We start from the raw sequence: 27,681 nt of genomic DNA, 5'->3' as shown, positions 1-27,681 counted from the left end.
AGACCTAAGACCCACACCACCAAACTCAGCCACAGACCACCCCACCTTTTCTCCTCTCCTGGTCTTCACACAGCCATGCTGTGACGCAGCAATGTTTCCTGCCTGCCTGCACCAATCTACCCTTCCACCCTCTCCAAAAGTCCCAGTGCGACTGAGCCACGAGGCGTGTGCACGCTGTTTTCATTAAGCACGTCCTACCAGCCCCTCCCCCTGGTTAAACGTGCTCTCTGATTGGCTACAAGGTGCAAACAACACACTAGATTGCCCCAGTGGACTTAAAAAAGTTTGGATGATTTGCCAAAGCATTTTTTTAAAACGAAAAAAAAGGCGCCATTACGGAAAACGGCCAATCGCGGTTCGAAACCGCGATATCCAGGCGTGTGGACAGCCAAGATTCAATATTGCTTCAAAAAATCCGAAAATAACGAATCAATAACGGTAAACGGGGAAAACGAATTATTTGAGCAAGCCTACTATCTAGTATTATATATAACAAAGGGGTACTGAAATATCATAGTTCTAAAAGCTGCATACCAAAAGGTTCATTTGGCCATAACCTATACATCATTTTGCACAAACATTATCTAGCTCTTAAATATAATTTTATTAAAAAATCTAATGGCTTCATTGTTGTGATATCAGTATAATAAGACAATTTTCTGGTGCTCTTAATGCAACATACACTGCCATTAACATAGCATTTTTAACAAGCTTTTACCAGAGATTATTGCATATGTTTCTTTTACACATTCAAGTGATGAATAATGGTGGAGTGGAGCCCCCCAAGAATTCTACCAGCTGCAAAATGGATCTTCACACATTAAAGCTGTAGGTATCATTGGGGATTTTAAATGTGCTCAGATGAACAAAGTAAACAAGTCCATAACTCAGGAAGCTTCTATCATATTCCTAACTAGATTAAGGAAAATAGAAGAAGAGGCCCTAGCAATGTTAGGATTTCAGTGATTATAAACATCTAAACTGGAAATAATCAGAATGATGATTTTTATATTGCTGATATTTATATGTTTATATGTATTTATATGTTTAATTTTAATGGTTATTGTGTTATGTATTATTTGATTTTTGTGTAATTGTGCCATAGAATTTTGCCAAAGTTGGAAGCCACTCTGAGTTCCCCTCGAGGTGAGAAGAGCAGAGTACAAATAAAGTAAGTAAATAAATAATTTTAGGTGAGCTCCAAGCGGATCTCTCTTTGTGAGAACAACATTGCATTTCAAGTAGGAACAACTCTTAAGTTCTATGGCCTTGCTTCAAGTGTTCAAGATTCTGGATTTTGGGTCTTATTCATGCTTGCTTGTTTACTAATAATAATAATAATAATAATAATAATAATAATAAAACAAACCTTGGCTATCAAACATCTAAAAAACTCACAAAATTTCACATCTGATGTACATGGATGACCTGAAGCTGTATGGGAAAACAGAAACTGAAATCCAGTCTTTGACTAACACTGTCCAAATTTTTAGCACTGATATCCGCATGAAGTTTGGTTTGGACAAATGTTAGACAGTGGCATTGAAGAAGGGAAAAATCATTGAAAGTGAGGGCATAAATATGCCTAATGGCCAAAAATAAAGTGTCACCAGCCAGAGGCCTATAAATATCTGGGCATATTACAGCTGGACAACATCAAGCATGAACATGTGAAAACTGTGGTCAGCAAAGAATACACAAAAAGGGTCAGAACAATTCTCAAAAGCAAGCTCAATGGAGGCAACACCATCAAGGCCATAAACACCTGGGCCATACCTGTCATAAGGTATACTGCTGGCATCATAAACTGGACACAGACGGAACTGGATAATTTGGACAGAAAAACAAGAAAACTCATGATTATTCATCATTCACTGCACCCTCGCAGTGATGTTGACCGGCTATATCTGCCTAGAAGATCAGGGGGCAGAGGACTCTTACAAGTAAAACAAGCAGTAAAAGAAGAACATACCCTGGCAGAATACGTAAAGCAAAGTGAAGAACCTGCTTTGATTGAAGTAAAAAAACAGAAACTCCTCAAAGCACAGCAGACAAAAAATCAGTACAAGAAAACTGCTCTACAAACTAGAGCTGACAGCTGGCACAACAAAACATTGCATGGAAAGTTCCTTGACAAAATTGAAGGAAAAGCTGATAAAGAGAAGACCTGGCTCTGGCTCACAAATGGGACCCTGAAGAAGGAGACAAAAGGCCTTATCCTTGCAGCCCAGGAGCAAGCCATCAGGACAAATGCAATTAAGGCCAAGATCAAAAAATCAGCTGAAGACCCAAAATGCAGACTCTGCAAGGAAACCGACGAAACCATTGATCATATCCTCAGCTGCTGTAAGAAAATCGCACAGACAGACTACAAACAGAGGCACAACTATGTGGCCCAAATGATTCATTGGAACTTATGCCTCAAGTACAACCTGCCAGCAGTAAAGAACTGGTGGGATCACAAACCTGCAAAGGTATTGGAAAATGAACACGCAAAGATACTGTGGGATTTCCGAATCCGGACTGACAAAGTTCTGGAACACAACACACCAGACATCATAGTTGTGGGGAAAAAAAAGGTTTGGATCATTGATGTTGCCATCCCAGGGGACAGTCGCATTGACGAAAAACAACAGGAAAAACTCAGCCGCTATCAGGACCTCAAGATTGAACTTCAAAGACTCTGAAAGAAACCAGTGCAGGTGGTCCCGGTGGTGATGAGCACATTGGGTGCCGTGCCAAAAGATCTCAGCCGGCATTTGGAAACAATAGGCATAGACAAAATTACGATCTGCCAAATGCAAAAGGCCACCCTACTGGGATCTGCGCGCATCATCCGAAAATACATTACACAGTCCTAGACACTTGGGAAGTGTTCGACTTGTGATTTTGTGACACGAAATCCAGCATATCTATCTTGTTTGCTGTGTCATAAAATAAAATAAGAATAATAACAATACTTTATTTATGCCCCACCACCATCTCCCCGTGGGGACTCGGGGCGGCTTACATGGGGGCAGAGGCCCAAATAACATAAGGACAAAATAAACAGCAACGTAATACAAATCACTATATAAAAAAGATAAAACAGTAATACAATATGAAACAAGAGTATTATAACAGTTAAAGCCAATCAGTTAAAAGCTTCAAGTTTTTGAATTTTAATTCCTGTTCATGTCTTCATGGTTTTTGGTCTTGTTTATTCTTTTTTTTTGTTTTCAAGTTCTGTATATAACTTTGATCAAATATATAGAGTTTGCCTTGTTTCACTGTATTCACTCAAAGTGAAGTTCCAAGTTTTTGAATTTCTGTGGTTTGATTCATGAACCTGATGGTCACCTATACTCAGCAACTTTGGAGTTTCTGGATTTGTCTTTTGGATTTCTGATTGCTCTTTTTATTGTGCTTCTTCTTATCTTTTATATTTCTCTTAATAAACTTTATTTTGTGGATTCTCTCATCCCAGCATGGTGTCTGAAAAGGTGTCCCACAGCTGGGATAAATAAGCAGCTCCACTGCTGCGAGGAAAGTCTGACCCTTCAGAACAGGACCTTTGCGAGGAGGGAGAAGGAGGCGGACAGAGCAGCTGGGGGGGGGGCAGGCCATGTTTTGCCCACAGCTCTAGAGGAAGCTCCTCCTGTAGCCCAGGCTCCTTAGCCAATCAGGAATTTCATCAATCACACTCTGTTCTGCTAGAGAAAGAGGAGGGGGTTATGGGTGTGCATGCATATATGGGGCTCTTTTTATGCCTGGTGTCCAGGGATGGAACCAAGAGAGAAGAGGAGCTCTGCCTGAAGCCATGCCTTGGCCCTGGAGCCCTCACCTGCTCTGAGGAGAGAAGGAAGAAGGGAAGGACGGATGCTCCCAGTGGGACTCCTGTGCCTCCGGCCCTTTTCTTATTAGCTGAGCTGCTGCAAAAGGGCAGAGACTCGGGGGGGGGGGGCTCAGAGGAACCCAGAGGAGGAGGGTGAAGGCAGCCCTTTACTCTTGTGCTAGTGGTCCTTCTGTCATGAGCGCAACCAGTGGTACTAGCTCATAAATCAAAATGGTGCTTAAAAGTTAAAATGAAACCCGGGCCGAGTGACTGGTCACAAGTCAAAATGTTTGTATGTAGAGACACTCATAAGTAGAGGTTCCACTGTATTCATTTTGGTTTTCTCTCTCTGTTCTGGACATCATTTAGAATGTTTTCCTTCAGACCTTTTCCTTTAACTCCTTTGTTTTACGTTAAAATACTTTATACCCAGAATAAGATGTTAAGTTTGTATTATTTGCATAGACATGTGGCTTTTTTCTCCACACAGATACATATGTTCTCTTAATATACAGGTTTCAAGAATTTCAGTTTTGTAAAACCCAAATCAGTGTGCAGTATGTAAGAATATGTGTGTGCAAGACTGACTGAGAGAGAGAGAGAGGGAGGCTGGATCTACACTACCATATGCTACAATTTGAACTTCATTATGTGGTCAGTGTAGACCTACATAATGTAGTTTGAACTGTGTAAATCTAGCCAGAGAGAATTATAATGCTCCTCTGTCTATCCATTTTTCACTGGCTCTGCTTACTGTTATGTTCCCTGACCTCTGTCCACCATCTGCAATGGGCACCACCAAGCTTGCTATTGTCTACTGCCTATTTTAGGCATACCATTTTTCTCATTTATTGTAATCTGCCCTGTTACTGAAGGACAATATAAAAATATTGCTTATCAGTCATTCCACAAGTAAAATAAAGATAGTGGGAGAATCAATAAAACCGTCAATCTCTGTAACAGGAAAAAAAAAAGTTAAATTTACCATTAGATAAAGCAAAAGAGAAAGAATAATAAAATCCTTTTTATAAATCTTTGATATAGGCACTTCCAGAGTACTGTGTTATCTATCTCAGTTATAAGACAACAACAACAACAATATACTGAAGGGTGATGGGAATATATTTATGTACAGGACTTTATGCAGTGAAACTAACAGTCAATTGAGGACATATAGTAGAAGGCTCGTCCCATAAGTTTAGAATTTAATGTCACAAAGAGACCATTATTTAGCTGGTTTTCAGAAGGCATTGGGCAGATATATGGAGAAGGTTACCAAATCTCCAGGGCTTTTTCTGCTGTTTGCTGCCAGGCTGTAGGTGAGGTCAGAGAACCCTGGGTGGGCAAGCAGTGTCTCCTGAAACAAAAGAAAGAGAGAAACTATACATTTTAATAGGACATGTTTTGGCCAACAAGTCAGCCACTGCAAAGCTTGGCTAATTGGCTGATAGTGGATGACTGTTTCTCCACTCCATACATCCAAAATTAAAGGCAGAGCAAAGCAAAAGGTCATGACTTGGCATGTTCAAGGAAAAGCAGAGCAGCTGTATTAACCACATGGAATAAGAATGCATATACACCTTTAAGAGCAACATTTAGTTTGACAGTATGGTACAACATGAAGTCAACAAGCAGCTCTGAAGACTGGATCACACCTTCCATATACAGGGTGTTTAAAAAAGAACTCCCTATTCACCATTTAATTTAAATGGTGAATAGGGAGTTCTTTTTCAAACACCCTGTATTAAAGGGTTAGGGAGCATTGGGACAGCCTGTTGATCTAATGAAGGCAACCGCTCCTTATTTCTGGTAAGCGATTGGAAAGGACAACAGGTTTCATCCACTAAATGTCACTTATGCACTTAGTTTGTGATTCATTTTCTTTCCAACAACCTTTGGGATGATTAATTGTTTCCTGGATTCATCCCAATGTTCTCAGAACCAGAAGATCAAACATGGCACTTAGGCCCCTTCTATACTGCCATATAATCCAGATAATCAAAATAGGTAATCCACATTATCTGCCTTGAACTGGAGTATATGAGTCTACACTGCCATATAATCCAGTTCAAAGCAGTGTAGAAGGGGCCTTAGATGGCAGAAGGAGAGAACTTTGTGGGGGCTGGAGCTCTGCCATTTTGCTTTCCAACAGCTATGCCAGAAAGAAGGAACACTTGCTGTCCTTAGATGTCATTATTTGGCTGGATTGCTGGCTGGCAGGAGAGAGGTAGAAACATCATATACTTGTCCCTCGATCACCAGCAGAACTGGCCCTCTTTTCTTTGTATGGCTACTAGTCAAGCTGGTTTGCAGGGACAGTTATAGTTATGGCAATAGTGCCATGACTGTGACTGCTTGAGGACCATGAATACATATCCACTAAAGTTGTGTAGTTCCAGACTTTGCATCCATAAGTCCAATCAAGAATCCAAGCCTTAATTTTTCAAATTTGTATTCCAAATGTGCCACATGTTATTTAACAGGCATGGGGAACCTGTAAGCAGTCCTTTTGTAGCACGGAATGAACTGAACGCTTTAAAGGAGGGCTCTCCTACACATAAAACAACTTGTGTGTATTTTATTTGAGGGTATGGAGATTCTGGGTAAAATAAACAAGTTTAAAAAATGGTAAGACTTAGGACCACCCAAAACAATTTAGTGCAGCTACCTGCAGTATATTGGGGGGGGGGGGGAGAGAGAGAGAGAGAGAGAGAGAGAGAGAGAGAGAGAGAGAGAGAGAGAGAGAGAGAGAGAGAGAGAGAGAGAGATCAATTCCTATCTTGTCTTATTTGTGAACTTCAAGAAGCCATCAGGCTGATCATGGCTGGAAATGTAATCCTGGGTTAATTTGGGGTATCGCTTGGTTAATTAACCTCAGTGCTGATATAGAAAGTCATGGAACAGAAATAAAGCTGAGTCACACAGCAATGATTCACCCTACCCATATTGCCACCTTACACGATCTTATTACTCGTCCATCTTGCCCCAAGCTCTCATCCTACAGCCTTTAACTGAAGATGTCATGGACTCAACCTAAGGCTTTCTGCATTCAAGGCATGTGCTCTGCATCTCTGTGCTCTGTAATTGAGTTAAATGCTCAGAACAGTCCAGTGTCTCTATACCCTCTGTATTCTGGTCACGGGGTCTATTCTTATTTGCATGCACTTTGTACTGGAGTATTTTCTCTTGGCCGCAAGGATGAGCTCAGTATCCCTTGCAAAACCCAATATTGGCTGTCTGTTTAGAATAATGAGGGCTGATTCCTGCAGCCCTATTATAAATGCAAACAAGGCATTAACACAATGGTACAAAATAGACATTTGAAGTATCATATTTCAGCCACAGCTTTTGATATCAGAATAAATTATAAACATTCTTTCTCTTGGGCCATTTTGATAGTTGAGCTGATCTATGCAGAAACCACAGTAGTAGATAAAACAGAAGTCTGTTGGTAGGCAAGTACATAGATGGATTGATCTTTCTTTCTGAGCAGGTTCCAACTTTACAGAAGCCAGAATAAGAATTACCAGTTTGCTCCATTCCCAATGGCTGTTGCTATGGCAACCCTCAGCTCTGATTTAAAAAAGAGAGACTGGCAGACTTTTCTTTATAAAGAAGAGGGGAAAGGTGGCGAGTGAAGGGGAAGGTTTGGAAATTTAAAGCGACAAAGAAATCATGATGCATTATTTACCTGAAAAATAAGGATTGTTTTGGAACAAATTAACCCCACCATATTAAATTTAATGCACACTTTCTGCAGAAGATAATGAGATACCATATCATTTTTGTTACTGTGTTTGAGTTGTTTCTACTGAGAATAAAGTAATAATAATAACATTTTAAATGACATCTAAACATCAAGGTCATTGGTAAATACCAAGGGTTGGTTTTGTTGCTTTAACATTTTAGAAAGCTTTCACTATAAACTGTTGGAGACAATCAGAACAAAATACTCTGAGCAATGATCATGCCTTAACTGAATTTAAAGACGTCATCAGATTACACTGAGAAGTGTTCAGAAGTGCTCAGAAGAAGAGAGTTCAGTCTAACTCCATTCTGTAATGAAAAGTTTTTCCTTACCTTGGGATCACACCGTTTAGTGCACTCAGTTGTCTTGCATATTTTTCAATGAAGAGGTTTCCACACTGCAGACATTTGGCCCCACCCACCACATCCCTCTCAGTGCTTTTTGGTACTTCAACTCCCACAATTCATAAAAGCAGAGAGGGAGGGAGAGAGAAAAGGGGTGGGCGGGAATCCCATTTGGAAGGCAGAAGCAGAGGCTTGGTTGATGTTTTGGACTACAACACCCACAATTCTCAAAAGCAGAGAAGGAGAGAGAGAGAAAAGGGGTGCGAGGGAATCCCATTTGGAACGGCAACAGTACTAGTCCTCCCAACACAGGACACAGACAAATCATGGAAGGAAGGGAAAAGGTACCGTAAAATGCCAAATTATTTTTTTGCAAAGTAGAAGCATTATGAGGTAGCTTACAACCAAATCTCCCTACTTGAGGAGCAAAAGGAAATGACAGAAATTGCCCAAAATTTTATTTTGACTCCTCCTCCAATTCTCCTCCCATGAATTAGGTGATTCTAACCTGACAGTAATGAGTGCTATTTTATTCAAAATTTGGCAAAACATCCAGATACATCAGAGAAAAATGCTGCCCTTCACGTTTAAAAGACTCAAAAACTGCACTTTAACCAAAACGAATGTAGTGGACCCACAGAACACCAGATTTTATGTGTATAACTCAGTGTAATTTCAGTTATGTGATGACATTGTAAGTGAATGGAAAGAAAATATAAAGAAAGGAATGGATTCATTTGTAGTTCAAGTCCATGACCCTATGAAAACAGCAACAAGGAACTCCATAACTTTCCTGAAATTGAAAAGAAGTGCCAAACCCATTCCCTCATTCTTGTTTTTTTTTTTTTTTTTTTTTTGAATTTCAGCTGGGTATCTATATCTAGAATATGATCATAACCTGGCATCATTTCCATGCCCAGGAGAACTGGAATTGCTTGTCAATTGTGCAGCAAAAATGACACTGAATTCCATATCTTTTGGTGACCTCAGTCAGTCACTTCATATGTGCCAAGAAATGCTAGCAGAGCTTCAATGATAATGAAATGTTATCATTACCTATCACTGCCATTCATTCCTGATAGTTTCATCCAAGGCCAGGTCAATGTATCCCTGCAAGGTACTTTAGCCATGTTTTCACATCTGAATCAACAGAGACTACTAAAGAAAGTGGTCTCAAGGGTGATTAAAATGGTAAAATGTCTGAAAGCCAAGCCCAATGAGAAGTGACTTAAGGAACTGGGTCTGTTTAGCCTGAAGATAAGAAGGTTGAGACAGGACATGACAGTCATGTTTAAATATTTGAAAAGATGTCACATTGAGGAGGGGAACGCTTGTTTTCTATTACTCCAAAGACTATAACACAGACCAATAAATTCAAAAACCGAATAAAAGATTCCACCTAAACATGAGGACAAATTTTCCAATGGTAAGAGCTGTTTGGCAGTGGAACATACTCTCTTGAAGTGTGGTAGAATTTCCTCCCTGGTGACTTTTAAACAGAGGCTGGATGGCTATCTGTTAGGAGTGCCTAGATTGTATTATTCCTGCATCAAAAGGGGTTGGATTGTGCAATCCTGGTGGGCTCTTCCAAATTTTTGATTCTGTAGTTCTATGTCCCTTAACATCTTGACAAACAACACCCGTCAAGGCTAAGCACTAAATCCATCTACTATTCACAAATCAAAAAGCAATAATGTAGCCTTTCTGTTGTGTCCTTAAATTCACATTGCCACAGGTTCAAGGAAGAATAGAAGAAACCACATGTATGACACTCAGTCTATAGACAAATTATGATTTTAGTAGTCTTTCCCCAAAAAGGAAGTGTGGAAGACAAAACTATTTCTGCTGCAGAAAAAATAAATTTAAAACATGTTAAAACTAGAAAGGGGGTGCTCATTAGACCAACTAGCACCCTATCACCAGGCCTAGCATGGTGTAGTGTTTCAATTTTTGGACCTTGGAGACCAGAGTATGAATCCCTGCTGAGCTATGAAAACCCACTAGATATTCTTGAGCCAGTCATACTCTCTCAGCCTCAGGAGAAGGCAAAGGCAAACCCTCATTGAACAACTCTTGCTAAGAAAATTCTGTGAAAGGGTTTCCACAAATGAGAAATAAAACAACAACTACCCTATCACCATAAAGAAGGAACTATGTCCGCCATGGTCTCAGTAGTATAAAAGCAATTTTGTACTTCATATTCACAATACCATCTTCCCTCCCAATTATTCCTTAAGCATAGGATGAACCCTGACAATTTGCTGTCTCGGAAAGAAGATTCATATGAAACTCCTACCCCTTGAAGTAAATGTTTTTAAACCTTGGAAATTGACTCTCTTTTAATCATAGCTCAAAATTTGGTGTTCCAGGTGGAACACTACACTACGACCACCTCCCAGCTACCAACTGTAAAAACAACCACATTTTTAAATGCAGAATCTCCCATGATCTTTTCTTCTATGATTCTCTTCCTAACAAAAAATAGAATTGATTAGCACTGTAATGTGGGTGAATAGAGGGCATTTTGTTTTCTTTTGTTTCTTTGGTAACCATCCCTGAGCAACCATCTATGGAGCACTGAGAGGCTATTCCACTCCAAAGCAAGTGACATGGTTTGAGTAAATTTATTCACTCAGATTTCCTCAATATCAAAATTGTGCATCCTCTCACCTGTTATTAAGTCCATTTTGCTTAATCCTAGGGCTTTTTTCCTTACCTGAATGCCATCACCCCTCAATTATGTGTATGTTTCCTGCTCTACAGAAGCAAATGACCTGGTTATTAATTTGAAGGAATAGACGACCCCTTGCAATAAAATACAGCAAAACAGCCATCCACAATTTCCTCAGCAAGAACATTATTTTAATGTTATGCTTCTTGAATTAAAATTAGGAGGGGGGGAACAATCCCTCCAGTCGTAAATCTCATATGCACTAATCTTTTCCCGAAACAATTCACAAGCCTTTTACTTCTGCATCCCCACATACATTCTAAATCTACTTTTAATTGGAAATTCTTTGTTATTTTACAAATTAGATGACTGGAGAATCCCAGACTGACTTATTACAAGCATAACAATGCCAGGAGATTTGCCAATGTAGTTCACACTGTTACATATCCATCTGGTGTAGCAAAAAAGTAAAAGCACACAGCTAGGGCAGAAGGCTGTAAATCCCAATGGTAGTACAACAGGGCAGGTGAGTGACACTGGTTGAGGAAAGAAATATGACTCCTTGGGGCTCTCCAGGTGTTGAACAGTTTATGCTTTGAAGCATATAGTAATTGCCTTCATTTATTTTTCCTTGTCCAGATAACACTTTTTTGGGCTCAGTCCAATATGTCAACATAACCCTAGGTGCAAAATTCATTCTCATATTTTTCCTAGTAAAATTATATTTCACAATATTTTCCCTCCCTTTCTTCACAGAATTTTTCCCACTTACATGAATTGCAGTTTATTTTGGTTTCCAAAGCCCTCTTGCCTGCTGGAGTGAAGCCATGCTGAGAAAGCAGACATACTTCTTCCTTTGTGACATCCAGCCCCCCCCCCCCCCCAATATGCCTTTGGACTTGCAAAGCAAGGGGGAAGTACTGGAACCTATGTTTGAGACAGCAAAACATTTATATTGATCATGAAAAAGTTATCTTAAGGCATCAACCTTGTCTTTCAGTTTTGCAGCCTGGCACAGCATGAGTGGACATGCATGTCTGATCTTAATCCCTAGTTTAAACCAGCAAGATTTTTCTCACCGATCATCTTGTGGTGGTTGAAGTGTGGAGATACCTTTTCTCATCAGGGATGCAAAAACATCCACATAGTATTTACATTCCTTCCTACTAGCTTGTTTTTCAGCTCAGTCAGCAATATGGCTTCTAGATCTCAGGACCTGTCCCCAAGTAGTTTAGTATAACCTTGAAACATGACTACTTGAGTATATTTAAATAACATTGCTATTCCTCGCAGCTCAGTTGTTATGAATATCAGTATGTTATGATTTCAAAACTTGAAAATCATGTAACTGCTGAAAAGATTTCAAGCTAAGTAAACTTTATCTACTGCACTTCTAGATGCTAATCTGTTGTCAGAAGTCAGATGGTTACAATTACCATGTTTGTTATTCTAAAATTCAAATGCTTGACAACCTATTGGTGTATTTTGCTCACATAATGTCATAATACGTACCTTTTGCATAAACAGGAATGATTTTTAAAGGCTGACTGTAGAATATATTTATGTTCCTGAATTATAACTGTGTGCTTTGTTATTGCAACCATTACCACCACCACCACTCCTAGCTGGCCACAGAGAAGGAACTCTGCTGATATCAGAATGGGAAGTTAATGTGTATGAAGGAGAGGGATGAAGGGAGGCAAATTACCTGGCCAGGCAGGTGTCCCTGCCAATGTCAGAACAGTCCCCACCCCCACAATCAAAAGAAAGATGGGGATTGCCAATCTGTCACCATTCCAGTTGTGTCAACACCTGGTTCTTATGTCAGCTGAGGTACCCATGGTGGCCAGGAGCATGCATGGAGCTCCATGGTCAGCTAAGAATGGCAGCGGTAGTGACACAGCCATGATCCACCCCCTTTCCTTGTGCCATCAGTGCAGGGAAAGGTGATAATGCCAGTCCAGCAAATCAGGCTGAATCAGACCTAATCTAGTTGTCCAGACCAGCCCAAAGCCACAGATGATTCCAGCATTTCCAACAAACTCCTTCAACATTCCCCAACTTTGCCTGAAGTCTGACAAAACTGGTTTTAAAACAACAACAACAACAACAACAGAATTCTCACTATCACTAGAAGTAGCTGTACATCATAAAGACAGTCAGCCTTCCATTCAAATTGAGTCCAGGGTTTGTTTGTTTGTTTGTTTTTTGCTAATGTAGACAAGTCCTAGATCATGCTTCCTCTTCTTTCTATCAGGCCTAAGCTATACTTCATCATATGTTTTGATTGGCACTAAGCTACCACACTGGAATGTCCCCCAGAATTAAAGTTTCCTATAGTAGTGTGGAAAAAGTTGCTTTAGGTGATAGATTTAGAGGATCATAAACTGAAGTCTGAGTTGGTACAACCTGACTTTTTGAGACAATGGTTCTAGCATGAGTGGAATGGTGAAGTTCTTTGATATTCTCCTTCATGAAACAAACGGTCTTGAACCAGTCCTCCCAAGACTGTTTTAAAACTTTTTGTTTCATTTTTCAGTGACTATCCTGCCACCTGATGTGAGTTTATGTGCAACAGATTCAAATTAATAGCTGTATTGAGAGGGATTGAACTATATGTTGAAGTCAATGGGATTTAGAAATGGGCAATTCTGACAGCCATTATTTTAAGCCATGGATAACTTTATAATTGGTGTGATACTAGACTGGGAAAAATATTCAAAGCTAGCTAACAGTATAGATTTTTAGAATCTGGGGACTGAAGTGAGTAAATGAAATATTTGGGTAGGGAGATGAAATTCACTTTGTGGCACAATGATACATATTCATCAGAGGTACATTCTGAGAAAGATGAAGGCGGGAGACGTTAGTAGGTTTAATAAAATACCTGCCCATGCAATCAAAAAGAATGATTTTTTCTATGCATTATTCATATAAGAGCTCAGTCTTGCAGATAGTAAAAGAGTTCCCACATGATTTTTTTTGTATTAGAGGGTCAAGCTTTTTCAATTGTATCACTTTAAAAGTACAGTCTAATGTTTTGTAAACTGAATTTTTTTCTGGGCCCATTTTTTCTTATGAGCTGTTTGAGCTGTTGTTTTATATATAACTAGCTTTGCCCGGCCACGTGTTGCTGTGGCTTATGGGAATCATTTGTTGGCTAGGTGGAATAGCAGTGAATAGCCTAGCAGCCTGACTGTTTTCTGGAGTAGCTGGAGTAGCACCCTCAATCAAAGAGACGCTGTGAAGCCTGGCTACTTCCTTTGTAGGGGAATCATTGTTTGGCCAGCTTGAATTGCACTGAATAGTCTTGCAGCTTAAAAGCCTGGCTGCTTTCTACATAGGGGCATCCTTGCTAGGCCAGGTTGAATGGGACAGAGTAGCCTCATGGCTTCAAAGCCTGGGGATTTTTCACCTAGGGGAAATCTTGGTTGGCCAGGTTGAAAAGGACTGAATAGCCTTGCTACCTGGCCACTTTCTACCTTGCGGAATCCTTGGTTGGCCAGTTTGAATAGCAATTAATAGTCTTGGTGTGGCAGGTATGAATGCTGCAATTAGGCACCTTGATTACCATTTAATGGCCTTGCAGCTTCAAAGCCTGTCTGCTTCCTGGGGAATCCTTTGTTGGGAAGTGTTAGCTGGCCCTGATTGTTTCTTTTCTGGAATTCCCAATTTCCCTGCTTTCAGAGTTTTGCTCTTTATTTACTATCCTGGTTTTAGAAATTATATTGTTCTGTATTATTATACCACAGTAATTATTTCATATTATATTTATAATCTTATATTATCTGCTTAGAAGTGGATTATATGAGGCCCCTTCTACACAGCTGTATAAAATCCACACTGAAGTGGATTATATGGCAGTGTGAACTCAAGATAATCCAGTTCAAACCAGATAATATACGATTATAAATGGGTAATATAGCTGTGTGGAAGGACCTTGAATCTACACTGCCATATAATCCACTTCAAATAAGAAAATCTGTATTTTATAGGCAGTGTGGATCATACTCTGATGTACAAATCTTTACATATTCCCTTATAATGAACCATGTCTACCTCGCAGCCCTGACTACTGGTTTTGACTCCTTGATGGGATATACTGTTTGGATCTGTAACTGTGCCCATTTTAACTGAACTGTTTTTAGTTTTTGTTTATGTTGTTGTTTTATATGTTTGCTATGTTCAAGTTGTTGTATGATGTTTCTGACAATAGACTGTTTTTGTACAGATGTTGGAAACGGCCCTGAGTTGTTTCGAGGAGTACTATATAAAATATTATTATTATTATTATTATTATTATTATTATTATTATTATTATTATTATTATTATAATATTATGACACAGCAAACAAAATAGATATGCTGGATTTCGTATCACAAAATCACAAGTCGAACACTTCCCAAGTGTCTAGGACTGTGTGATGTATTTTCAGATGATGTGTGCAGATCCCAGTAGGGTGGCCTTTTGCAGATGGCAGATTGTGATTTTGTCAATGTCTATTGTTTCCAAATGCCAGCTGAGATCTTTTGGCATGGCACCCAATGTGCCGATCACCACCGGGACCACCTGCACTGGTTTCTGCCAGAGTCTTTGAAGTTCAATCTTGAGGTGCTGATAGTGGCTGAGTTTTTCCTGTTGTTTTTCGTCAATGCGACTGTCCCCTGGGATGGCAACATCAATGATCCAAACTTTTTTTTCTTTTCCACAACTGTGATGTCTGGTGTGTTGTGTTCCAGAACTTTGTCAGTCTGGATTCGGAAGTCCCACAGTATCTTTGCATGCTCATTTTCCAATACTTTTGCAGGTTTGTGATCCCACCAGTTCTTTGCTGCTGGCAGGTTGTACTTGAGGCATAAGTTCCAATGAATCATTTGGGCCACATAGTTGTGCCTCTGTTTGTAGTCTGTCTGTGTGATTTTCTTACAGCAGCTGAGGATATGATCAATGGTTTCGTTGGTTTCCTTGCACAGTCTGCATTTTTGGTCATTGCCTGACTTTTCGATCTTGGCCTTAATTGCATTTGTTCTGATGTCTTGCTCCTGGGCTGCAAGGATCAGGCCTTCTGTCTCCTTCTTCAGTGTCCCATTTGTGAGCCATAGCCAGGTCTTCTCCTTATCAGCTTTTCCTTCAATTTTGTCAAGGAACTTTCCATGCAAGGTTTTGTTGTGCCAGCTGTCAGCTCTAGTTTGTAATGCAGTTTTCTTGTACTGATTTTTTGTCTGTTGTGCTTGGAGGAGTTTCTGATTTTTAACTTCAATCAAAGCAGGTTCTTCACTTTGCTTTACATATTCTGCCAGGGCATGTTCTTCTTCTTTGACTGCTTGTTTTACTTGTAAGAGTCCTCTGCCCCCTGATCTTCTAGGCAGATATAGCCGGTCAACATCACTGTGAGGGTGCAGTGAATGATGAATGGTCATGAGTTTTCTTGTTTTTCTGTCCAATTTTTTCAGTTCCACCTGTGTCCAGTTTATGATGCCAGCAGTATATCTTATGACAGGTATGGCCCAGGTGTTTATGGCCTTGATGAGCCTCCATTGAGCTTGCTTTTAAGAATTGTTCTGACCCTTTGTGTGTATTCTTTGCTGACCACAGTTTTCACGTGTTCATGCTTGATGTTGTCCAGCTGTAATATGCCCAGATATTTATAGGCCTCTGGCTGGTGACACTTTATTGTTTAGCCATTAGGCATATTTATGCCCTCACTTTCAATGATTTTTTCTTTCTTCAATGCCTTATTATTATTATTATTATTATTATTATTATTATTATTATTATTATTGTCTGTTCAAGTGTCTTAAGAAAGAAATGTAGTTAAAAAACCTATATACCCCTGAGGCCATTTAGAATGTGCATGGCTCTAAAAACAGGTGATATCTTTGTTCAAAATTATTTGTAGCTGATGCTTCTAAAATCATAGCGCCTCTGAATGCTTGAACTGGTTCTTAGATTCCTACTGAACTTTACGAATGCAAGAAAGCAGCTAAGATCAATGGGGCTAATCACACCCTATAATTAAAATGGGAAGAGTTGGAACAAAATCAGCATTCTGCAAGACTGAGCTCTTAATGATCAATGGGTTAGTGCTGTCATTGATATTCTTCAGCAAGGGTACTCAGCTGAAGATAAATACAGTTGTCTGTCTCCTCTTATTATAAAGGAGCTTTCATTTTCGCACTAGAAAAAGTAATTTTTCCCCAATGGGGAGTTACACCTTCATTTACTATGGATGCTTTTATATGTAGACTAAGTGTTGTTCAGAAAAGATTGAGCATACATACATTCTAATAGTATCAATCATTCTTTAAGACCTTACTGTGCTCTTGGATATCCATGTATTAGCTCATGCATTGCATGTTGCATTACAGTTTATCTGTGTTCTTTCACACACTTACACAACATATTACTGACCTATTGCATGTTTAATGAAATATAGTTTTGCCAATGACAGCATATCCTAAATTAAATTACAGAGCAGTGCTAACCATCCTAAGGGGTTAGGGTGGTTCAGAGGTACTTTTCTGGTGGGGAGAGATGTTCTACTGGTAGGAGAATAAAATATTGTCCCAGAAGTTCTGGGAACACCTACAGAATATTCTTTGGATATATATTTCAAGCTGATGGAGTTTTGGATAACAGTGCCTCCAAAATGGGATGAGTTGTTGCATGGTTAGAGTGAGTGTAGGATTGGTAAATTTTATAGGCATTATATGATGCCTGTAGACCAGTGGTTCTCAACCTGGGGTCTCCAGATGTTTTTGCCCTATAACTCTCAGAAATCTTAGCCAGTTAGGATTTCTGGGAGTTGAAGGCCAAAAACATCTGGGGACCCCAGGATGATAACCACTGCTGTAGACCATAATGGACCACTTTCATAAGGTCTATGTTCTTCACAGCCTCCAATTAAAATAGGGTTGTCATATACTAGCTTCTCAAATCCTGGCATTGAATTTGCATATTAAGTAAATTGTTACAATATGTCCTGTGTCGGGAAGCAACAAGTACCAGGGAAAACCGATTCTAGTACCGCGGGACAAGTACAAGGGGATTGGGATAGTTCAGCTCATATACAGGCAGTTCCCAAGCGACTAACAAGATAGGTTCTGTTGATTTGTTCTTAAGTTGAATTTGTGTGCAAGTCGGTACATTTTTAAGTGTAACTCCTGCCATCCATATTTTATATGTATGTATGTATGTATGTATGTATGTATGTGTGTGTGTGTGTGTTTCTCTCTCTGTGTGTGTGTATGTGTGTGTGTGTTTGTAGAGAGAGAGAGAGCGCGCGCTTTGGATAGTATAGGGAATTGTTAATAGCCTTGAGGTGTTTGTTTTACCATCTGTGCCCCTGTACAGAAGATTTTACCTCACTTTCTCTCCCTGAGAGAATTGGATTCTGAAAAAATTGGGCTTGTTGTGGAAACAAGGATCAGTGATAAAGCTTCAGTTGAGACACCTTTCCCCATGATAACTTTCAGGAGTGAATTTCTCTTCCAAGGGGTAGATTTCTCTAACTTCCTGTTGTTTCATCCCCATTCTTAACTATGAGTCATTTGTAAATTGGATGTTTGTAACTTAGGGATTGCCTGTACATTTAGTTGATAAGGTTATCCAAAAATGAAGAGAGACATGTTCCAGATGTTCCAAAGTCAAGCACTAGAAGCAGGCAGTCATGGTGTACAAAAGCAATGAAGGGAAAAGACAAGATATGTCAATTCAAAGCCAGTCCAGGGGTCTAGAAATCCAAGTAATGAAGAGCATACAAATTTGTCTACCAATTTGTTAAAAGGTGTCATGCAACAAGAATTTTCTTCAACAAGGGGAGACAAACAGTTTCAGTTCTAATTGAGGTGAATGCACAACTTGTGAAAGGTATATTTGACTAAGAAAGTTTCATTTGGAGTCAGAGGTTGCTTCAGGCCAGACTCCTCTAACCTGGCCTTTGCAGATAAGCCTCAGTGAATCTTTATTCCAAATCCAAAAGGCCAGATGCTTGCCACGTTGCATTTACAATCTATGATTCCAGCACACATGGGCTCTTTCAACATTCTTTCAATTTTCTTATGTTTGCTCCAAACTAACAATATGAATTATATAGCTCTCCAGATGATATTTATAACAACTCCCAGTATCCCTCATCTTTGGCAAAATGGGCCAGTATTGCTGAAAATTGCAGTCCAGTGTCAGCTGGAAGACCACAGTATTTCAAACCCAGCTTTAGACATTTCCACATAGCAAAGCTTTGACAAAACTGAATGCTAGAAATACATTTATCAGAAAATGTCAATTGTTATCCTAAAGTTGTTCCTCAGCTAAGCATTCACTCTTGGATACATCTCTTACAAATGGGTGAACAGGTTTAAAATCATACTAAGAGAGAACATCATGTTCCCCATTTACTCCTTACTCTTTTTCAAAAGCCATTCTTTAGGTGAGCACTTCCTATAACCTTCAAATGATTATCAGCATCTTCCTTTGTTATTGCTGAAATATTGAATCATGACACAAAGGTTATAAACAATCCTGGCTTAGATGTGTCTAGAATGGCAAGTTCTCCCTCTGCTTTAATTAAAATATGAGATGGTGTCAGTCAGGGAATTTTTAACAGAAGAGCTCATTTTTTTAAAGCATGGCAATTATAGAGCAGGCATAGCTATGGCAAAAAGCACTCTAGGTGATAAAATAGCTTCTCATCACAGCAAAATGGATGCCTACAAGCATGAGTGTGCTATAGAAATGCCTTTTCTCCCCATGTATGCATAGAAAAATATAATAAAAATAATTAAAGACCATAAAATTAAACAAATTATCTCCCTTATGCTTTAAAGTAGTGGTCCCCAAACCAAAGGCCACAGTCCAGATGTGGCCCAGCAAAGTCATTTACCTGTCCCTCACCATAAACTTTAAACATAGGTTCGCCCTAAGTCTGAAACAACTTGAAGGCACACAACAACAACAATCCTAATTAACATTACTCTCTCATCAGCCAAAGGGAGGCCAACACTTCCCATTGAAATACTGGTAAGTTTATGTTGGTTAAAATTGTTATTCATTTTAAATATCATATCGTTCTTTCATAGGGTTTTTTCATGACAAATAAGATATGCATAGAAATTTGTTCATTTTTTTCCCCAAACTATAGTCCTTCCCCTCCAACAATCCAAGGGACCATAAACAGGCCCTTGGCTTAAAAAGTTTGACGACCCCTGTTATAAAGCTATGAAGAGGCTGAACTATGCGACCACAGCAAATTCTTTAATTGAAAATGGACTTCTTATACAAATTGACTTTCCAATCTAAATCTGTCCAAGGCTACATGCATGTAGCAAAAATAATTTAGCTCCTGTGTGCAATATCCTGCTCTGGTTTGACCCATTTGCATGACATGGATTTGTTATAATCCAAATTTTATTTACATTGACAGCCACACATTGAGACAAAAGAGTGTGCCCTACCATATCCACATGTTCACTGCATTGGGCCACTACTGCTGCTGGTTTTTCTTCTCAGCACACATAAACTTATAGGTTTTGTTTCCCTGGCAATTGTGTCATCCACCTTGCATTCTCATTGATTTTTTTACAGTTCCTTTCTCTACATTGCACTCTGATCACAAATGAACAAGGGAATTTTAAATGTCTCTTGGCATTCACACAGAGGAAGAAGTAAAGGTGGTGCACAGGTTGCTAGAACAGACACAGGGAGGAGGATAGGAAAGCGATGAGGAGTAAGTGGAATGGCAGGAGGAGGAAGTGAGAAGGGGCTGCTCATGATTGCTCTTTGGATGTAAGATCCAATGGCATCTCTAGTGTGTGGAGGGCCAGATCTACCCCATTGCCACTTATCATAAATACCACTGATTATAAATGTAATTTATACAGTGAGAGAGTAATGCATTCTCCATTCTTTATGATAGCACAGATGCAAACTAGTTGTAATATTGCATCCTCATATGTAAGCATACCTAAGATTGAAGACGTTGATGGTGATGATGATAATAATAATAATAATAATAATAATAATAATAATAATAATAATTTATTATTATTATATCAGCGTGGAGTTTGGTTTGGACAAATGTTTGACAGTGGCATTGAAGAAGGGAAAATCATTGAAAGTGAGGGCATAAATATGCCTAATGGCCAAACAATAAAGTGTCACCAGCCAGAAGCCTATAAATATCTGGGCATATTACAGCTGGACAACATCAAGCATGAACATGTGGAAACTGTGGTCAGCAAAGAATACACACAAAGGGTCAGAAAAATTCTCAAAAGCAAGCTCAATGGAGGAAACACCATCAAGGCCATAAACACCTGGGCCATACCTGTCATAAGATATACTGCTGGCATCATAAACTGGACACAGGTGAAACTGGACAATTTGGACAGAAAAACAAGAAAACTCATGACCATTCATCATTCACTGTACCCTCGCAGTGATGTTGACTGGCTATATCTGCCTAGAAGATCAAGTGGCAGAGGACTCTTGAAAGTAAAACAAGCAGTCAAAGAAGAAGAACATGCCCTGGCAGAATATGTAAAGCTGTCACGACCCAGGCGGCAGAGGCACCAATAACCATACACAGAGGCCAGAATCTAACTAATATCTTTATTGAAGGAATATATAAAGTTAATAAAAACAAGTATAGAAAATAGTCCAGAATTAGACCCTTCAGGAAAGGTCAGAATTAGTCCAAAAAAGCAATGTCCAATAAGAAATATTAAGGTCCAAAGTTGTAATCCAATAACCGAAACACTCACTTTGCCAAGCAAAGTGAGGGGAGATGACAAGGTCCTTAGTCCATAAAACTTGAGCGTGGCTAGGAAATAACTTGATACTTGAAACTAGGCTTGAACGTGGAACAAGGTAACTAAGAACAAGAACAAGGTCCGTGGAATAACTTGGTAAAATCCGTGAAACAAGGCAAGGATTAGTCCTGGGAAACAAGGCAAAGTCCGTCGGTAAACAAAGGCTGGGAAGCAAGGCGAAGGCTGGATAGCAAGGCAAGGCTTGAGCTGAAGCGAGGCTTGAATCGGAGCGCGCTGTCCAGACACAACTCGCTCCGTAGGCTGACGAATTGACTCCGCGAAGTTGCTACGCGGGCAAAACACCTATATAGAGTCCAACTTTCTCACCAAAGCGGTTCTCTGGGAATCAGAAACGAAAGCTAAACTCTGAGACCAGATGTTAAACTCCTTAAAGATTCTCACGAGAACCAATGTTAATTGGCAACATTCTTAGCTGCTATCCTCGCACTCCTGCGCGAAGCTGAATCCAAACTTCTCTGTTGTTTACAAAACTCCCGGCGCAAGAACACGGGAGAAGTAGGCTCTGGGGTTGTTTGACATACTTCTGGGGCACAACTTTCTTGCAGGTGCAAGGTTTCCAGATCTGCCTGGGAAGGATCTGGCTGAGAGGAATCCAGTTCAGACTGGGAAGGTAAAAAACCCAAGTTTTCATCTTCATCAGGGATTACAATGTCCTGAGCAGGACTACAAGGCCCATGGTTCATCACACTATCCCCCTCCTCAGGGCCCCTCCCAAACTGGGGTCCTCTCCCCGAGGCGCGAGGTCGCGGTTTGGTGGGATAGGTCAGATGGAAGCGACGGGTTAGATCAGGAGCATGGACTGTGGAGGCGTCTTCCCAAGAGCGTTCCTCAGGCCCAAAACCCACCCAGTCAATGAGATATTGTAGGCGGCGGCGATGAAAGCGAGAATCCAAAATGTCCTCAACCTCGAACTCCTCCTCCCCATTCATCAAAACAGGAGGGGGGGCCGGTTGGTCTGTATCAGGACGCACACCATCCGCCGGAAGGAGCAGGGAACGGTGAAACACTGGGTGAATGCGCATTGAACGCGGAAGTTGGAGTTTGAAAGTCACGGGGTTTAATTGCGCCACCACTGGATAGGGGCCAATGAAGCGGGCATCTAACTTCCGGCATGGGCGGTGGGAGGGCAGAAAGCGAGTGGACAGAAAAACCCGATCTCCTACCTTGATTTCGGGGCCCGGCTGGCGGTGTTTGTCAGCGTGGCGTTTATAGTCCTCCTTGGCTTGGTCCAGTTGCTGGAGCAAAAGTTGTTGCACCGCTGTGAGTTCCTGCAGCCAATCCTCTGCTGCGGGAACTTCTGAAGTTTCAATGACAGGGGGAAAGAAACGTGGATGGAAACCGTAGTTTGCAAAGAACGGCGTTTCTTTTGTAGAAGCTTGAACTCCATTATTGTAGGCAAACTCAGACAGTGGTAACAGAGAAGCCCAATTGTCCTGTTGGTAGTTTACATAACAGCGAAGATACTGCTCCAAAGTGGCATTGGTGCGCTCCGTTTGCCCATCTGTTTGGGGATGATGAGCTGAAGATAAGCGAGAGTCTATGCCCAGTAGTTTTTGTAGTGCCTTCCAAAAACGAGAGGTGAATTGAGATCCACGGTCTGTGACTAAACTCTTGGGCAATCCATGTAGTCTGAAAACATGCTGAAGAAATAGATCCGCAGTTTCTTTGGCCGTGGGGAGGCCTTCGCAGGGAATGAAATGGGCTAACTTGGTGAATAGGTCCACCACCACTAAGATCGTGGTGAATCCACAGGAAGGTGGTAGGTCAGTGATGAAATCCGCGGAAATTATTTCCCATGGGCGAGATGGGGTAGGAAGGGGGTGCAAAAGCCCTGAGGGCTTCTCCCTTCGTATCTTGGAGCGCTGGCATACTGGGCAGGTGTTGACATATTTTTCCACATCCTTGCGGATCTTGGGCCACCAAAAATCTCTTAGGATCAAATGCATGGTTTTAAATAGTCCGAAGTGTCCTGCTGGTTTGCAGTCATGACACAGACGAAGCGCTTTTTCCCTGCCCGGTCCGGGTGGGATATAAACATGATTTCTATAGCAGAGCAGCCCATCTTTAAGCGAAAAGGGAAAATGCAGACCTTGGCGAAGTTGGTCCTGCGCCCAGGCATCTGCTTGCTGACTAGCCCTGATTTCTTGAGCACAGATGGGTCCTGGAGTAGGGGAAGTTGAACCAATGGGACTGGATTTGGTGTTCCCCACTGTGAGCGTGGCAAAGTTCTCAGGTTGTAGCAGTTGGGATTCAAAGGTCTCCTTGCGTCCTGCAGCGTATTCCGGTTTACGTGACAGGGCGTCTGCTTGCTTGGTTTGAGCTGGGGTCACATAATGGATCTGGAAGTTGAAACGTTCAAAGAATAAAGCCCAACGTTGCTGCCTCTGATTTAGTTTGCGGGCAGTTCTTAGATGTTCTAGATTACGATGATCAGTGTGGACTTCAATGGGGAATTTGGCCCCTTCTAGCCAATGTCTCCAAGTTTCAAAGGCTGCCTTTATGGCCAGTAGTTCTTTTTCCCAAATGGTGTAATTCCTCTCTGGTGTGGTTAGTTGACGAGAATAAAAGGCACAGGGGTGGAGGTGATCTCCCACCGGTTGTAAGAGTACAGCCCCAATTGCCACATCAGAGGCGTCCGCTTGCACCACAAAAGGGGTTCCAGGATTTGGGTGCTGTAGAATTGGCTGGGAGGTGAATAGTTTCTTCAGTTGCTGGAACCCTTTCTCTGCTTGATCAGTCCAGCGGAAAGGCTGCTTTCCACGGATGCAGCTAGTGATGGGGTCGGACCAGCGGGCAAAATCTGGAATGAACTTGCGGTAGTAGTTCGCGAACCCCAAGAAACGCTGCACCTCTTTCTTGTTAGTTGGCGCCCGCCATTCCAATACTGCTGAAACTTTGGCTGGATCCATGGAAAGCCCTAGAGGCGAGATGCGGTAGCCAAGGAAATCTACCTCTTGTAGATCAAAAGCGCATTTTTCTAGCTTGGCATAAAGTCCATGATCCTGCAGTCGTTGCAACACCATTTTGACGTGGTTCTCATGTTCTGATTGTGATCTGGAAAACACCAAAAAATCGTCCAGGTAGATTATCAAGAATCTGTCTAGATAGTCCTGAAAAATATCGTTGACAAAATGCTGGAACGTTGCGGGAGCTCCGCATAAACCGAAATTCATAACTCGGGACTCGAATAATCCGAATTTAGTCTGGAAGGCGGTCTTCCACTCGTCCCCTTCTCTGATGCGAACTAGATTATAAGCCCCCCGAAGATCCAGCTTGGTGTAGACCTTGGCTCCTCGAAGTCGGTCCAGTAGATCCGAGATTAAGGGCAGGGGATAGCTGTTCCGCTTGGTGATATTGTTCAATGCTCTGTAGTCCACCACCAAGCGTAATTCCCCTGACTTCTTCTTCACAAACATCACTGGGGAGGCGGCTGGGGATTGAGAGGGTCTGATGAACCCCTTGCGAAGGTTTGTCTCTAAGAATTCCCTGAGAGCTTCTTGCTCTGGTTCAGTCAGGGAGTAGAGATGCCCTCGCGGGATCGGGGCCCCCTCCACCAAGTCAATGGCACAGTCATAAGGTCTATGTGGGGGTAATTTTTCGGCTTCTTTCTCATTGAATACATCCCAATACTCGGAGTACTTCTTTGGCAAGGTGATGATGGGCTCGGAGTCTGTGGCATGGCATACCTTGGCTACGAGGCAATGGTTTTGGCAGTACGGTGAAGCAAACTGCAGTTCTCTGTTGGACCAGGAGATGTTAGGGTCGTGGAGTGTCAGCCATGGAATTCCCAAAATCACAGGGAAATGGGGAACCTCGGTAACAAAGAAGGAAATCTCTTCCATATGTTCCCTTATCCACATCCTGGTGGGTTCCGACCACTGGCTTACGGGGCCCGTCTTGAGGGGACGGCCGTCTATGGCTTGCACCACACGGGCATTCTTGAAATCATGATATTGTAATCCCAGAGAGTCGGCATACTCTCTATCGATGAAATTGTTGGTAGCTCCAGAGTCTATCATGGCGTGGATCATGACGGGTCCCCTTTTTGCTGACCATAATGTGACCACGAGAAGGAACAGGACCCCGGTTGGCGGCTCTTGGATGGATTTTTTGACCGGGTTGGCGAGCCTCTCTACACCCGGTCGTTGGCTTCCCCCGCCGGCTGTGTGCCAGTCGGCTCAGACGCCTTCGACTCCGTGGAGGACGCCGCCGCAAGACGGGCGGCAGGCTTCCCTTTGGCTGGGCACTCTCTGGCGAAGTGGCCCCCGTTCCCGCAGTACCAGCAGAGGTTCAAGCGTTGACGACGGGCCTTCTCGGCGGCATCTAGTCTGGGACGCACATTGCCCAACTGCATCGGCACCTCCTCGCCTCCTCTGGGGTATGGGGTTGGCGGCGGGGGTCTCCACACCGGACGTGGCTGAACACTGGCGGGAGCGGGGGGTTTTGCCCCGGCTCTACCGCCCTGGCCTCGAACCCATTGTTTCCTGTTGGCAATCATGACTTCAGCCCGTAAACATTGATCAATGAGTGCCTCGAGGGTCTGGGGAGGATCCACCTTGGAGATTTCTTCCAGCATTTCAATGTTGAGACCCTCCCGAAATTGTCCTCTGAGGGCTACATCGTTCCAGCCGGTGTTGTGGGCCAGCACGCGGAACTCGGCTATGTACTGAGACATGGGTCTGTCTCCTTGAAGGAGGCGCCGGAGTTTGTGACCGGCTGCCTCCAAATTGTCCTCGATTCCCCAGGTCTCCTTAAGGTGATCCAAGAAGCGTTGTGCTGAACTTAGGTGGGGGGAGGCTTGATCAAACAGGGCCGTCGCCCAGCTAGCCGCTGGTCCGTCTAGAAGACTGTAGACCCACGCCACCTTGATGTCTTCTTGGGGAAACTCGGCATCACGGGCCTCTAGATAAGCTTGACATTGGCGGCGGAAAACATGAACCTTAGCAGCTTCTCCAGAAAACTTGGTAGGCAACGCCATGGCCGGGAGGCGAACTCCGCGCTCCCTCAACCCTTTTATTTCTCCATCCTGCGCGTTGAGTCTGTCACGGATGCGGTCCACTTCGTCCTTGCTGATGGTGTAGCTGAGCGGCTGTCCAGCCGGCGCGGCTCCGGTAGACATCCTGGCCTCGGTTAGTTGGTGCTTATGGGTGGCGGAGTCAAACTGTCACGACCCAGGCGGCAGAGGCACCAATAACCATACACAGAGGCCAGAATCTAACTAATATCTTTATTGAAGGAATATATAAAGTTAATAAAAACAAGTATAGAAAATAGTCCAGAATTAGACCCTTCAGGAAAGGTCAGAATTAGTCCAAAAAAGCAATGTCCAATAAGAAATATTAAGGTCCAAAGTTGTAATCCAATAACCGAAACACTCACTTTGCCAAGCAAAGTGAGGGGAGATGACAAGGTCCTTAGTCCATAAAACTTGAGCGTGGCTAGGAAATAACTTGATACTTGAAACTAGGCTTGAACGTGGAACAAGGTAACTAAGAACAAGAACAAGGTCCGTGGAATAACTTGGTAAAATCCGTGAAACAAGGCAAGGATTAGTCCTGGGAAACAAGGCAAAGTCCGTCGGTAAACAAAGGCTGGGAAGCAAGGCGAAGGCTGGATAGCAAGGCAAGGCTTGAGCTGAAGCGAGGCTTGAATCGGAGCGCGCTGTCCAGACACAACTCGCTCCGTAGGCTGACGAATTGACTCCGCGAAGTTGCTACGCGGGCAAAACACCTATATAGAGTCCAACTTTCTCACCAAAGCGGTTCTCTGGGAATCAGAAACGAAAGCTAAACTCTGAGACCAGATGTTAAACTCCTTAAAGATTCTCACGAGAACCAATGTTAATTGGCAACATTCTTAGCTGCTATCCTCGCACTCCTGCGCGAAGCTGAATCCAAACTTCTCTGTTGTTTACAAAACTCCCGGCGCAAGAACACGGGAGAAGTAGGCTCTGGGGTTGTTTGACATACTTCTGGGGCACAACTTTCTTGCAGGTGCAAGGTTTCCAGATCTGCCTGGGAAGGATCTGGCTGAGAGGAATCCAGTTCAGACTGGGAAGGTAAAAAACCCAAGTTTTCATCTTCATCAGGGATTACAATGTCCTGAGCAGGACTACAAGGCCCATGGTTCATCACAAAAGCAAAGTGAAGAACCTGCTTTGATTGAAGTCAAAAATCAGAAACTCCTCAAAGCACAGCAGACAAAAAACCAGTACAAGAAAACCTCACTACAAACTAGAGCTGACAGCTGGCACAACAAAACATTGCATGGAAAG

The 27,681-nt window shown here is 42.0% G+C and overlaps 1 long non-coding RNA gene across 2 annotated transcripts in view; it reads right to left on the bottom strand.

Moving 5' to 3' along the window:
- The window catches only part of LOC134296220 (uncharacterized), a 59,570-nt gene extending 51,271 nt beyond the window's left edge, over nt 1-8,299 (bottom strand). The window contains exons 1-2 of one of the 2 annotated variants that reach the window (XR_010002836.1): nt 7,895-8,299; nt 5,091-5,171 (exon numbers count right to left, since the gene is read on the bottom strand). This is a non-coding gene — a long non-coding RNA (uncharacterized LOC134296220). The remainder of the gene's footprint in view (nt 1-5,090; nt 5,172-7,894) is intronic. The other variant, XR_010002835.1, reaches the window with a different exon arrangement.
- Nucleotides 8,300-27,681: the final 19,382 nt, after the last annotated feature.

The sequence above is a fragment of the Anolis carolinensis genome, chromosome 2, assembly GCF_035594765.1.
Source record: "Anolis carolinensis isolate JA03-04 chromosome 2, rAnoCar3.1.pri, whole genome shotgun sequence".
NCBI classification, from domain to species: domain Eukaryota; kingdom Metazoa; phylum Chordata; class Lepidosauria; order Squamata; family Dactyloidae; genus Anolis; species Anolis carolinensis.
Note: the sequence above shows the minus strand (reverse complement) of the source record. Positions and strands in the feature narration are given on the sequence as shown.